The 15,783-nt window shown below is 48.5% G+C and overlaps 1 protein-coding gene across 2 annotated transcripts in view; it reads left to right on the top strand.

Annotated features, from left to right (window-relative positions):
• Positions 1–15,783, top strand: part of IFT74 (intraflagellar transport 74) — a 386,790-nt gene that overhangs the window by 260,999 nt on the left and 110,008 nt on the right. The gene's annotated exons all lie outside the window — the stretch shown is intronic.

Genomic DNA, 15,783 nt, shown 5'->3' with positions numbered 1-15,783 from the left:
ATATATATATATATATATACTAGGTGATTCATCGCGCCCTACGGGCGCTCTTCACACCATCGCAAGGGGCTACGCCCCTTTAACCCCTGAACGCCTTTTCGGCGTTCAAGATTTGTATTATATAGAGAATTACAATTGCACGACGAAAGGGCATCAAATGGTGAAGGGGGCGAAGCCCCTTGCGATGGGGAGGGGGCCGCAGATGGGGGAGCGGTCCAGATGCTCTGCGGTTAGGGGAGGGGCAGGTGCAGCTGTCGCAGATGGGGGAGGGGTTCCGGAGGCACTGCGGGTGGGGAAGGGGGGGTTTCGCGGGTGGGGTAGGGGGTCCGTAGGTGCCGCAGGTGGGGGAGGGGCGGGTGTAGGGGTGCCGTGGATGGGGGAGAGGGTCTGGGGGCGCTGCGGGTGGAGGAAGAGCTGGATGCGGCGGTGCCATGGGTGTGGGAATATAATGGGGTATATATGATGGGGTGGTGCTATATATAATGGGGATGGGTACACGTTGGGGGGTATATATATAATGGCGATGGGTACACGTTGGGGGGTATATATAATGGTGATGGGTACACATTGGGGGGTATATATAATGGGCATGGGTACACTGTGGGGGGGGATTATATAATGGGATAGGTACACTGGGGGGGTTTATATAATGGGGATGGGGTATGTATAATGGGGTCTGGGTATCGGGAGAGACTTCCCGCGGGTCCCTCACCTTCCCGCCGCGGGTCCCTCACCTTCCCTGGCCAGCTCGCCTCTCTCCATCCCGCTGGCCGAAGCTTCTCCTCCTCAGCCCCGCAGGCAGGTGGCGCCGGAGCTGTCACTGGGTCAGGCCAGGGACCGGCATGAGGCCTACACCGGCGCCCAACCTAGAGTCTGAGGATGCAGCCGGTTTGGAGCGGGAAACACACGGAGCAGAGGCCGTCTGGGCTGGGAGAGGAGTCAGCAGGGAGAGCGGCATCCGGCAGCCAGGGTTCAGGGACCACAGAACTGCCTTCACCCGGGATATATACAGGGGGCGTCCAGTCCTACACAGCCGGTATATGGGTGTGTGTGTGTGTGTGTGTGTGTGTGTGTGTGTGTGTGTGTGGAGGGAGAGCATAGGTCAGGTAGGTATGTGTATGTGGGTGCATAGGGCAGGTAGGTATGTGCGCGGGTACATAGGGCAGGTGTATATGAGTGTGGGGTATACAGGGCAGGCATTGGTAGGTATGAGTGTACAGAAGATATATGTGTGAATGGAGGGGGTACATAGGGTAGACAGGTATGTGTGTGGGGGTGTAGATGTGTGTACAGCAGGTATGTATGTGTGTATGGAGGGAGTACATAGAGCAGGTATATACACAGAGTGTGGGCCGGGGAGGGGAGGAGGTGCTGCAGCCACTGTGTACTGCGGGTCACTTGCTTGTCTCTGTGTCTCCCTGCTTCGGCGCCGGCTCCCCGTTCTCATCTCTTAGCTCCCCGCTCTCATCCTCCCTGGGCGGATCCGTCCTCTGCTGCTGCTGCCGCCTCAGACTGCGCCGGCTCCCCGCTCGCATCTCTCGGCTCCCCACTCACATCCTCACGGGCGGATCCATCCTCTGCTGCCGCCACCTCAGACTCACCGGCTGCCGCCACGTCAGTCAGCTGTGGCCCGTTACCCGTCCTCCTCCTTCAGACAATCACACAGTGCCAAGTTGACTGCCGCCACGCCCCACCGACAGGTGATTGGCAAACAGCCCCGAGGGATCACAACCCCTCTTCAGACACTCCGCCAATCACACGACTGGGGTCATACCTAGATGCCTCCTTATTAGCCCAGATCTGTGACTCTGACTCCGCCCAGCATTGTGACTCCGCCCAGCATTAGCAAATGAGTCACAAAGTCACAGAACTGGGCTAATATATAGAAGATATATATATGTGTGTGTATATGTATATATATATATATATATATATAATTGGGGTGTTTTTTTTTTTCAGCAGCAGGGTACATTAATTTCCACAGGGAAACATCGGGGGTGTAGAGTGAATCTTGATCCAGAGGCACTAACAGGCTAAAGCTTTAGGCTGTCCCAGGATTCATTGGGGCCTCCTCAATAAGCCCACCTCCAGGCACTGAGAGCTCAGTTTCGAGTTGGTGCCTGCAGTAGCAGGTCACCTAACAGGAAGGCTGCACTGACAGAAGATTTCTTCTCAGGGCTGTCAGCGCTGTATGTCAGGGTGACACTTCAGCGCTGCAGCTCCATGACCTCCCAAGCCGTGTTGAATACTCCTGCGGCTTAGTTCACAGGTACTTGCGGCGTAGCCGTCCCGGCTTAGGCACACATTTGCAGACTTCTCTACTGGATCGTGTGGCTGCTACGGGGAGAAGATAAGAGGGTCCCTCGGCGGGACCCGCCAGTAAATCGCGTTCCGTCCACTGCCTAGGGAGACTGGTCGCAGCGCTGGCGTGGACATTGTCACTGAGCAGGGACCCCACTAGACCATCGGGGTGTCTGAGTACAGGTCGGGTGTACTAACACCCCATTTAATAAGGCTCACAGTACCCAGGGTGGATGACCAGCATAGGGGAGCTCCCTGAAAACGGTCAGTTGACGCCTCCGGCCGGCCTCTTCCTGTCAATCTTCTTGCGGTCGCGAGTGCGATCGCTTTCTTCGTTAGTTCTGTCGCTCCCTTTCTTCGTTAGTTCTGTCGCCAGGGAGCGACGCGCCTGTGCATTGTGACCCATGTACAAGCGCACTACAGACCTGATCGCACCGCTGTGAAAAACGGCAGCATGCGATCAGGTCGGAATGACCCCCTAATTCGCTCTGTGTTGCATTGTTCTATAATGTCTAACAGAAAGAGCAGTAAATCAGTGGAAGCTCCTGCAGCATGCAGAGTATGCTCCAAGGATTTACCAGAGGGGGAAGTTTTGTATGATGGTCGGTGTACCACGTGTCATACATCCTCTAGTCAGTCCGCAGCTTCTGTGACTACTCATGAGCCACCCTGGGTTGCATTCACTAACCTACTGGGTACTCTAGTTGAACACTTTACGCCCCCTATGGGACCACCTGTGCCACTACCGCCGCACATTGTCCCTATGGTTAATCCGCCTTGGGCAGAGAATTTATCTAACCAGCTGCAACATTTAAATCAGTTATTGGTTAGACAAATATCCACCCCAGGTCACTCCTGTATCGCTGGGTTATCTAAGCGAGCTGCTTCCTCCTCACAATCTACAAACCTCTCTGATGTCTCATCCTGTCAGACACTGAATCAAGTCTTACTGATGAGGATTCTCCCTTGCAGATTGATGTCCCTGACCTAGTGGTTGCTATTAAGCAAATCCTACAAATCTCTGATGATGAGGATTCCACTACTGTGGCTAAGAAAACTGATATGTTTAAATGGCAAAAGGTGGTTAAAAATCTGTTACCCCATTGTGAATATTTAGTGGACGTCAGACGGGAACCCTGATCTACTCCAGGGAAGAAATTCCCTCTGTCTAAACAGACCTTGGCTCGCTATCCTCTCCCTGCAGAGTTATTTAGGTGGGAAAATTCACCACCGGTGGATTCTCACGTCATCCGCCTCAAGGTGTCGTCCACTCTGCCTGTCACCACTTTCACTTCACTGAAGGAACCGACAGATAAGCGTGTGGAGGGATGCCTGAAATCTGTTTACTCCCTTACAGGAGCTGTGCATAGACCCATTATTGCTGCCTCTTGGGCTGCAAAGGGTATTGAAGTGTGGGTTCCGACATTGGAGGAAGAGCTGCTTGAGGATATAGCTGACACTGTCATACAATACCTGTCTCACATTACCACCGCCACCTATTACATTCAGGTGGCGTCATCTGAGGCAGGTGTGTTGGCAGCCAAGGCTTCAACTACGTCTGTCCTTGCTCGCCGTATTCTGTGGTTGAGGTCATGGAAGGTGGACCTAGACTCCAAAAAGACCTTGGAGGTACTCCCCTTTAGTGGGGACATTTTGGGGAAGACCTGAATAAAATTTTGTGTGAATTAGCGTCTGGTAAGACTGCTTTTCTCCCAAATACTAATCCTGCTGCACAGAAAATAACCACTTTTCACTCCTTTCAACCTCAAGGGAAAGCCCAAGACAAGCCTGCTGCATGACGGGGCGGGTCTCCCCCTGGGGGACCCCAGGGTGGGAGGCCGACTTCTACAGTTCGCCCAGGTCTGGTTAAAGAGAACTTCAGACACATGGGTGCTGGAAGTTGTCTCTCACAGGTACGCTGTCTCTTTCAAGAGACGTCCCCCTCACCAGTTTTGCACCATGGTTCTCTCTTTGGATCCATTAAAGGCGCAAGCTTTGCAATCGGTTGTCAGTTCTCTCCTGAGTACAGGAGTGGTTGTGCGGGTACCTCAGTCCCAGAGAGGCAGAGGTTATTACTCGACCCTGTTTCTTGTCCCGAAACCCAATGGGTCTTTCCGGCCTATACTCAACCTCAAATCTCTGAACAAGTTTCTGAGAGTGTCTAGGTACCGTATGGAAACACTGCGCTCAATTGTACTGGCTATGGAACCTGGGGAACAGTGAACCAAATAGGAATAAAGCAATCTGCTCCCCCAACACAGAGGTATTGTTTCTGCAGGCAAAGGAAATAGGAAGCATATCCACAGCAACAGAAGATAATTCAGATCAAAACCAAATAAACATAGGTAGAGAGAAGAACATAGCAAGGAACAGGAAAAGCACAAACAAGACTCTAAAAGCTATGTGGGCAAATGCTAGGAGCTAAGGAAATAAAATCCCAGAACTAACTGCAATAATGACAAGGGATGATCTAGATCACAGGTTCTCAAACTCGGTCCTCGGTGCATGTTTTGCAGGTCTCCTCACAAAATCACAAGTGAAATAATTAGCTCCACCTGTGGACCTTTTAAAATGGGTCAGTGAGTAATTAATACACCTGTGCACTTGCTGGGTTACCTGCAAAGCATGCACTGCGGACCGAGTTTGAGAACCACTGATCTAGATATTGTGGCAATTACAGAGTCATGGTGCAATGCAAATCATGACTTGGACATAGCTATACTGGGATGTACTTTATTTAGGAAGGTCAGAAAGGGAAAAATCGGAGGAGGGGTAGCAATGTATATAAATGTATATAAAAAAAAAAGCATAAATACTACCTTATAGAAAGTATTGAAGAAAAAACTGAGGCCCTTTGGGTGACCATAGAAACAGGAGAGAAGTCGCTTATTCGTATTGGCGTGATATACAGGCCACCAGGACAGGGAGAAGAACTGGACAAGAACCTATTGCAGGACATAACTAAAATGGCATTAAAAGGAGAGGTAATAATCATGGGAGACTTTAATCTTCCGGATGTAAACTGGGAGGTGTCTGTTGCTAGTTCCATTGGAAGTGGAGACATTTTAAATTCCCTTCAGGGAGCATCCCTCCACCAATTGGTGAGAGAGCCTACTCGGAAAGACGCAATATTAGACTTAATACTTACAAATGGAGACAGAATATCGGACGTAAAAGTGGGTGAAAACCTGGGATCCAGTGATCATCAAGCAGTATGGTTCAGCATAAAGACAGAGACTGACTCGTCCCTTACAGAAACAAAGGTGCTGGATTTTAGGAAGGCTGATTTTGTAGGGATGGGAAAATGTGTAAGCAATTCTTTGGCAGAGTGGAGGAACTTGGTAGCAGTGCAGGAGAGGTGGGAAACATTAAAATGTGCAATATTAAAGGCAACTGACCTTTGTATCAAAAGCGTTAGGAAAAACACAAGGAAAAGGAAGCCAGTGTGGTTTGCGAAAGAAGTAGCAAATATTGTGAAAGAAAAAAAGATGGCTTTTAGGAAATATAAAAAGACACAATATAATGAAGACAAAGATATATATCTTGTTAAACAGAAGGAGACTAAGAAGGTAATTAGATGTGCAAAGGCACAAGCTGAGGAGAAAATGGCCCAGTCAGTGGGTAAAGGAGGCAAAACTTTTTTTAGGTATATAAGCGAAAGGAGAAAAACAAAAGGCAGAATTATTAAACTAAAGACAGAGACTGGGAGTCTTGTTGAGGGAGACAATGTAATAGCAGATCATCTTAATAATTATTTTTGCTCAGTATTCACTACTGAAAGAGAGGAGAAGGGGCCACAGTTAAGTTGCAGGGATATTCAGGAAAATTAAACAAGTACATTTACAGAGGAGATGGTCCTAACAGAACTCTCAAAGTTGAAAGTGGACAAATCTATGGGGCCAGATGGGATACATCCAAGGATACTAAAATAACTCAAAGAGGTGCTGGTAGCAGCATTGACAGAATTATTTAACCAATCATTAGCTACAAGAGTAATTCCAGAGCACTGGAAAAGAGCTAACGTAGTCCCACTGCACAAAAGTGGAAGCAAAGAAGAGGCAAACAACTAGAGACCAGTGAGTCTTACATCAGTAGCAGGGAAATTGATGGAAACCCTCTTAAAAGAAAGTGTTGTAGATTATCTCAAATCCAGTAATTTACAGGACCCCAAACAGCATGGATTCACTGGTGGAAGATCATGTCAACCAAATCTTATTGACTTTTTTAACTGTGTGACTAAAGTGATGGATAAAGGTGGAGCCGTGGATATAGCTTATCTAGACTTTAGTAAGGCTTTTGACACTGTTCCACATTGCAGTCTGCTAAATAAACTTGGAAGCTTGGGATTGGATACTAGGATTGTTGAATGGATGAGATCTTGGTTGCAGAATAGAAAACAGAGTTGTGGTAAATGGAGTGCATTCACAGGAGGGAAATGTTACCAGTGGAGTATCCCAGGAATCTGTACTTGGACCAGTGCTTTTTAGTATCTTTATTGGTGACATTGCAAATGGTGTTAAAGGGAAAGTATGCCTTTTTGCAGATGACACAAAGGTATGCAACAGGGTAGACACATCAGGTGGGGTAAAAAAAATTATTGAGGATCTAGGTAGACTAGAGGAATGGTCAAGAGTGTGGCAATTACAGTTTAATGCCAAAAAATGCAAAATTATGCACTTGGGTCTCAAAAATCCAAAGGCTAAATATAGTATTAATGGCACTATACTGGAAACTACTGAGGAGGAAAGGGATCTAGGAGTCACTATTTCAGGTGCCTTAAAGGCAGGTAAGCAATGTAACAAAGCAATGAGGAAGGCTAGTCAGATGCTTGGTTGCATTGGGAGAGGAATCAGCAGCAGAAAGAAAGAAGTAATAATGCCACTGTATAGGTCATTGGTACGGCCTCATCTAGAATACTGTGTTCAATTCTGGAGGCCATATCTTCAAAAGGATATTAATACATTAGAGACTGTACAGAGAAGGGCAACTAAAATGATGCATGGCCTACATCACAATACATACCCAGAAAGACTAAAAAATCTCAATATGTGTAGTTTGGAGCAGAGAAGGGAAAGGGGGGACATGATAGAAACTTTCAAATATATCAAGGGTTTTAACAAAGTCCAGGAGGGAAACATTCTCCAAATGAAGAGCAGCAATAGGACACGAGGACATGCACTGAGACTGGAGGGGGGAGGTTCAGGGGACATTTGCGGAAAAATTACTTCACAGAAAGGGTAGTGGACAAGTGGAATAGCCTCCCATCAGAGATGGTAGAGGCTAAGACAGTAGAGCAATTTAAACATGCATAGGATAGACATAAGGATATCCTTACAAAGAAATAAGGATCAAATAAGGATTGAGCTAAAAATATGGTTAAAAAAAAAAGGGCAGACTAGATGGGCCAAGTGGTTCTTACCTGCCGTCAAATTCTATGTTTCTATCTTTGGTATACAGGATGCGTGCTTGCATATACCTATTGCCATGTTGCATCAGCAGTTTCTGCGGTTTGTTATTGGCAACCTCCACTATCAATTCCAGGCTCTGCCATTTGGACTGGCCACAGCTCCTCGGATCTTCACCAAGGTCATGGCCATGATGACGGCCCATCTCCGTCACCAGGGGGTCAGAGTCCTGCCGTATCTGGACGACCTGCTGATTCTCTCAAACTCCCACGATGTCCTCCTCAGTCTTCTGCAACTGACAGTAACCTTCCTGCAAGTCCACGGGTGGCTTATCAATTGGAAGAAGTCCTCACTGGTCCCAGCTCAGAGCATGGTGCACCTGGGGGCATTTTTGGACACACACAGTCAGCGGCTGTTTCTGTCTCCAGAAAAAGCCCGGAGTGTCGATACAATCGGCGATGCAAGTACTTGGCTTGATGCTGTCGGCATTCGACATGGTAGAGTACGCTCAATTTCATTCCCGCCCTCTACTAAGGTTAATTCTTTCCAAGTGGGACGGCCTACCTCAGCGGATCATATCTCACATGATCAATTTGACTCCGGAGGATCGTCTGCCGCTGACCTGGTGGCTACAGAACCAGCAATTGAACAGGGGCCGTCCCTTCTGTATCCCCAACTGGGTCCTAGTGACAGCGGACAATAGTCTGAGGTGATGGGGTGCGGTGTTGGAGCAACACTCTCTTTTCATGGTCGCTGGACCAAGGAGGAATCACTCCTCCCAATAAAATAAATAAACATTCTGGGACGGAGGGCAGTGTTCACTGCGCTATCTCTCGCCCTGCCTCTGGTACAGAACAGGCCTGTTCAAGTATGGTCAGACAATTCCACCACAGTGTCATACATAAACCATCAAGGCCGCATGGCAATGATGGAAGTGTCAAAAATCCTTCGTTGGGAGGAACGCTATCTGCCATCCATATTGGCAGTGTTCATTCCGGGCATCCTAAACTGGGAAGCGGACTTCAGTCAGTGGCCGGGACGTGCACGCCAGAGAGTGGAGTCTTCATCCAGAAGTCTTTCAACTCCTCGTGGACAGGTGGGCCTACCAGATGTAGACCTGATGGCGTCTCTACACAATCACAAGGTTCCGATCTTCGGATCAAGTACCAGGGATCCTCAAGCAGCGTTCGTGTTCACACTGGCAATTTTATGGAACTTTTGGCTGCTCCCTTCAGTGTTACTCCTGCCCAGGGTCCTACGGAAGTTCAAGTAGGAAGGAGTAATGCTTTTTCTAGTCGCTCCAGCGTGGCCCAGACGTCATTGGTTTTCAGACCTGCAGGGTTTGTCGACAGGACATTCCCTTCTACTTCCTTAGCGGCCAGACCTCCTCGTACAGGGCCCTTGTGTCTACCCAGACCTGGCCAGACTGGCTTTGATGGCGTGGCTCTTGAAGCATCACTCCTGAGGGCCAAAGGGTTCTCCGAAGCGGTCAAAGTTTTCCAGCCTCTGAGCATGCAACGGCACACGTTTATATATATATATATATATAATATATATATATATATATATATATATATATACCCGCCTCCTGGCTCAGGCAAATCAGTTTTTTGTTTGGTGCGGCAGGAGCCGGACCATGGACAGGGGGCCACTGGTTTTTAGCAGCCCTAAGCTTTCTTATTTTATTTTTATAGTCTTACTATTTTTCTGAGCAATCTTTCTAAACAGAGTCTTATGCGTACCTTTAGAAAGAGTCGCTCCAACAACTCTCAGCCGGGTCGCGCCATAACTTACCCACGAGTACAGTGCTGTTTCAGCGGGCATCTGGTTGGATATACTAGCAGGTCCAGCAGACGTTACCAGGCTGTGGCCGAAGCATGGGGAGAAGGTAAGGCATTGGTTCTGCTTAGAAGGGGAATACGGACACAGCCGCACTGTTTTGGGAGGAGACTACCAAACAGTTGCTGACGCGGCTACCACCTCTGGAGCACCAGCGCTAGGCCTTAGGAGTCATAGACTCCAGGGATAGTATGTGGCCACGATCCCTAGGGTTGATGTCAGCAGTAGGAAGTCAGATGCTCTCCTGGTCGCCCCTCCCCCCGGTTCATGACCAGTTTCCTCTGAGTCTCCCGCCATGAACTGTTTCCCGCTTCCGTCTCAGACGCCGTACACGAAGGGGTCCCAGTCGCAGCATTGGCGGCTGTGTGACTGGTGTGTCTGTGTTCACTGAGTGTCTGTGTTCACTATAGGTTCATGGAGCGGCAGTGCACACTAGTAGCGTCTGGATCCACTCAGCATTCACTAACGTATTGATCGGTCCTGGAAGCGAGGCTGTATCCCACTCTACTAAGTACGGGTAATACAGCACTAAGTCTCTATCTTACTTTTTGAGTATGAATAGTTAGATAATTGCCTATAGCATATGAGTCTGTATACATTTACTGTTTCTTTCGCAATGCGTCTGAATACGGTAGATCTTTTAAACATGATTCAGTAATATGTTCTCCTACATACTTGAAATGTAGTTGTAGTTGATGTGCTCATATTGCTTATTATACTAATGTATAACATGTGACTAACTGCTAGTGTGATTGCTGACTATATTCTGTCAGTTTTGTTCTTTTCCCATCCTCAATGCTGGTGCATGGGTAGGGTCGGATTGTATGTCACTTTAAAAAGCTTAAAGTGATTACAGTCACAAATTGTGTAGTACACTGTGGAAGTGTTGATTATTTATCATATCTAAGAGCGGCAAAGGTGAGGATGATACACTCAGAGCAACACCAACATTTATATCATGTTTGTCTTGCAAAGCTGTGTTATCCTCTCAGGATCTGGTTCAGGATGGTTTGTGTGCAAATTGTTTTGGCTTTCCTCAGGGGTTCTTGAAAAATACAAGGCAGAGTCAGGTGCAGGTTGATCCACCTTGGACTATGTTTGCACAGACTTTATCCAGTATAGCTGAAAGTATAATTCCTCCAACTCCTGTACCTGGGATAGGTTACACAATTAACCCTTACATGCAGCTTCCCACCTGTGGTGTATCACTACCAGCAGCTGCCTCTAAAAAGAAACAGGCTGATAAGCCAGTGGTAAGTAAATCTTTATCCTCACAGGCTACACATGGTTCAGGTGAGGATTCATCGGAGGATGAAAGCTCCGTTAATTCTACTTTGGTATACGAAGAGGAGAAGGAAGGTCTCAGCAAAGTGGATATAGCTGAGTTAATTAAAGCAATGAAAGCTATTCTATCCTTAGAGGATTCAGCGGAGCCTGTGTTAAAAACCAAGGCACCTGTGTTTAAATGTCCCAAAACAGTTAAGACTGAGTTTCCAGGGTCAGATCAGCTGACTGAAATCATGGAAGAGGCTTGGGCTAAGCCTAATAAGAAGTTTAGTATTCCTAAGAAATGAAATTCCAATTATCCTCTTCCAGCTGGGGATTGTTTAAAAAGGGAGGTGGCTCCTAAAGTAGATACGCATGTGATTTGATTAGTGCGAAAATCTACATTACCTTTGCCTTCAACATCGTTAAATGATGTCACGGATAGGAGAGTGGATGGTTTTCTAAAAAACATTTTCTCTAACGTCCTAGTGGATGCTGGGGACTCCGTCAGGACCATGGGGATAAGCGGCTCCGCAGGAGACAGGGCACAAAAATAAAGCTTTAGGATCAGGTGGTGTGCACTGGCTCCTCCCCCTATGACCCTCCTCCAAGCCTCAGTTAGGTTTTTGTGCCCGTCCGAGCAGGGTGCAATCTAGGTGGCTCTCCTAAAGAGCTGCTTAGAAAAAGTTTTTAGGTTTTTTATTTTCAGTGAGTCCTGCTGGCAACAGGCTCACTGCATCGAGGGACTTAGGGGAGAGAAGTCAACTCACCTGCGTGCAGGATGGATTGGCTTCTTAGGCTACTGGACACCATTAGCTCCAGAGGGATCGAACACAGGCCCAGCCATGGAGTCCGGTCCCGGAGCCGCGCCGCCGACCCCCCTTGCAGATGCCGAAGATGGAAGAGGTCCAGAAGCAGGCGGCAGAAGACTTTTCAGTCTTCCTGAGGTAGCGCACAGCACTGCAGCTGTGCGCCTTTGTTGTCAGCACACTTCACACAGCGGTCACGGAGGGTGCAGGGCGCTGGGGGGGCGCCCTGGGCAGCAATGTATAATACCTTTTTATGGCTAAAAAATACATCACATATAGCCCTTGAGGCTATATGGATGTATTTAACCCCTGCCAGATCTCACAAACTCCGGAGAAGAGCCCGCCGAAATAGGGGGCGGGGCTTATTCTCCTCAGCACACAGCGCCATTTTCCTGCTCAGCTCCGCTGTGAGGAAGGCTCCCAGGACTCTCCCCTGCACTGCACTACAGAAACAGGGTAAAACAGAGAGGGGGGGCACTTTTTTTGGCGATATTACTATATTTAAGCTGCTATAAGGATACAACACTTATATAGGGTTGTTCCCATATATATTATAGCGCTTGGGTGTGTGCTGGCAAACTCTCCCTCTGTCTCCCCAAAGGGCTAGTGGGGTCCTGTCTTCAATAGAGCATTCCCTGTGTGTCTGCTGTGTGTCGGTACGTGTGTGTCGACATGTATGAGGACGATGTTGGTGTGGAGGCAGAGCAATTGCCGGTAATGGTGATGTCACCCCCCAGGGAGTCGACACCGGAATGGATGGCTTTGTTTATGGAATTAAGTGATAATGTCAACACATTACAAAAATCAGTTGACGACATGAGACGGCCGGAAAACCAGTTAGTACCTGCCCAGGCGTCTCAGACACCGTCAGGGGCTGTAAAACGCCCTTTACCTCAGTCGGTCGACACAGACCCAGACACGGACACTGAATCTAGTGTCGACGGTGAAGAAACAAACGTATTTTCCAGTAGGGCCACACGTTATATGATCACGGCAATGAAGGAGGCTTTGCATATCTCTGATACTACAAGTACCACAAAAAGGGGTATTATGTGGGGGGTGAAAAAACTACCTGTAGTTTTTCCTGAATCAGAGGAATTGAATGATGTATGTGATGAAGCGTGGGTTAACCCAGATAGAAAAGTGCTAATTTCAAAAAAGTTATTGGCATTATACCCTTTCCCGCCAGAGGTTAGGGCGCGCTGGGAAACACCCCCTAAGGTGGATAAGGCGCTCACACGCTTATCAAAACAAGTGGCGTTACCGTCTCCTGATACGGCCGCCCTCAAGGATCCAGCTGATAGGAGGCTGGAAACTACCCTAAAAAGTATATACACACATACTGGTGTTATACTGCGACCAGCCATCGCCTCAGCCTGGATGTGCAGTGCTGGGGTGGTCTGGTCGGATTCCCTGACTGAAAATATTGATACCCTGGATAGGGACAGTATTTTACAGACTTTAGAGCAATTAAAGGATGCTTTTCTTTATATGCGAGATGCTCAGAGGGATATTTGCACTCTGGCATCGAGAGTAAGTGCGATGTCCATATCTGCCAGAAGAAGTTTATGGACACGACAGTGGTCAGGTGATGCGGATTCCAAACGGCATATGGAAGTATTGCCGTATAAAGGGGAGGAATTATTTGGCGTCGGTCTATCGGATTTGGTGGCCACGGCAACTGCCGGGAAATCCACCTTTTTACCTCAGACCCCCTCCCAACAGAAAAAGACACCGTCTTTTCAGCCGCAGTCCTTTCGGTCCTATAAGAAGCGGGCAAAAGGACAGTCATATCTGCCCCGAGGCAGAGGAAAGGGTAAGAGAGGGCAGCAAGCAGCTCCTTCCCAGGAACAGAAGCCCTCCGCGGGTTCTGCAAAGCCCTCAGCATGACGCTGGGGCTTTACAAGCGGACTCAGGAACGGTGGGGGGTCGACTCAAGAATTTCAGCGCGCAGTGGGCTTGCTCACAGGTGGACCCCTGGATCCTGCAGGTAGTATCTCAGGGTTACAGGTTGGAATTCGAGAAGTCTCCCCCTCGCCGGTTCCTAAAGTCTGCTTTGCCAACGTCTCCCTCAGACAGGGCGACGGTATTGGAAGCCATTTACAAGCTGTTTTCTCAGCAGGTGATAGTCAAGGTACCCCTCCTACAACAGGAAAAGGGGTATTACTCCACGCTATTTGTGGTACCGAAGCCGGACGGCTCGGTAAGACCTATTCTAAATCTGAAATCTTTGAACCTGTACATACAAAAATTCAAGTTCAAGATGGAATCACTCAGAGCAGTGATAGCGAATCTGGAAGAAGGGGACTTTATGGTGTCCCTGGACATAAAAGATGCTTACCTGCATGTCCCAATTTGCCCTTCACATCAAGGGTACCTCAGGTTCGTGGTGCAAAACTGTCATTATCAGTTTCAGACGCTGCCGTTTGGATTGTCCACGGCACCTCGGGTCTTTACCAAGGTAATGGCCGAAATGATGATTCTTCTGCGAAGAAGAGGCGTATTAATTATCCCTTACTTGGACGATCTCCTGATAAGGGCAAGGTCCAGAGAACAGCTGGAGGACGGAGTAGCACTAACCCAAGTAGTACTGCAACAACACGGGTGGATTCTGAATTTTCCAAAATCTCAGTTGACCCCGACAACACGTCTGCTGTTCCTGGGAATGATTCTGGACACGGTTCAGAAAAAGGTGTTTCTTCCGGAGGAGAAAGCCAAGGAGTTATCCGAACTTGTCAGGAACCTCCTAAAACCAGGAAAAGTGTCTGTGCATCAATGCACAAGAGTCCTGGGAAAGATGGTGGCTTCTTACGAAGCAATCCCATTCGGCAGATTCCACGCACGAACTTTTCAGTGGGATCTGCTGGACAAATGGTCCGGATCGCATCTGCAGATGCATCAGCGGATAACCTTATCGCCACGGACAAGGGTGTCTCTTCTGTGGTGGTTGCAGAGTGCTCATCTGTTAGAGGGCCGCAGATTCGGCATACAGGACTGGGTCCTGGTGACCACGGATGCCAGTCTGAGAGGCTGGGGAGCGGTCACACAGGGAAGAAACTTCCAGGGAGTATGGTCAAGCCTGGAGATGTCTCTTCACATAAATATACTGGAGCTAAGAGCGATTTACAATGCTTCAGGGTCAGTCGGTGTTGATCCAGTCGGACAACATCACGGTAGTCGCCCACGTAAACAGACAGGGCGGCACAAGAAGCAGGAGAGCAATGGCAGAAGCTGCAAGGATTCTTCGCTGGGCGGAAGATCATGTGATAGCACTGTCAGCAGTGTTCATTCCGGGAGTGGACAACTGGGAAGCAGACTTCCTCAGCAGACACGATCTACACCCGGGAGAGTGGGGACTTCATCCAGAAGTCTTCCACATGATTGTGAACCGTTGGGAAAAACCAAAGGTGGATATGATGGCGTCTCGCCTCAACAAAAAACTGGACAGGTATTGCGCCAGGTCAAGAGACCCTCAGGCAATAGCTGTTGACGCTCTGGTAACACCGTGGGTGTTCCAGTCAGTGTATGTGTTTCCTCCTCTGCCTCTCATACCCAAAGTACTGAGAATTATACGGCAAAGGGGAGTAAGAACGATACTCGTGGCTCCGGATTGGCCAAGAAGAACTTGGTACCCGGAACTTCAGGAGATGCTCACGGAAAATCCGTGGCCTCTACCTCTAAGACGGGACCTGATTCAGCAGGGACCGTGTCTATTCCAAGACTTGCCGCGGCTGCGTTTGACGGCGTGGCGGTTGAACGCCGAATTCTAAGGGAAAAAGGCATTCCAGAAGAGGTCATTCCTACACTGGTTAAAGCCAGGAAGGAGGTGACTGCACAACATTATCACCGCATTTGGAGAAAATATGTTGCGTGGTGTGAGGCCAGGAAGGCCCCCACGGAGGAATTTCAATTGGGTCGATTCCTACATTTCCTGAAAACAGGATTGTCTATGGGCCTCAAGTTGGGGTCCATTAAGGTTCAAATTTCGGCCCTGTCGATTTTCTTCCAGAAAGAATTGGCTTCAGTTCCTGAAGTCCAGACTTTTGTAAAAGGAGTACTACATATACAGCCCCCGGTTGTGCCCCCAGTGGCTCCGTGGGACCTTAATGTAGTTTTGGATTTTCTCAAATCCCATTGGTTTGAGCCACTCAAATCGGCGGATT

Source organism: Pseudophryne corroboree, chromosome 1, assembly GCF_028390025.1.
Source record: "Pseudophryne corroboree isolate aPseCor3 chromosome 1, aPseCor3.hap2, whole genome shotgun sequence".
Classification (NCBI taxonomy): Eukaryota; Metazoa; Chordata; class Amphibia; order Anura; family Myobatrachidae; genus Pseudophryne; species Pseudophryne corroboree.
The sequence above is the reverse complement of the archived record's forward strand: the minus strand, read 5'-3'. Positions and strand labels throughout refer to the sequence as shown.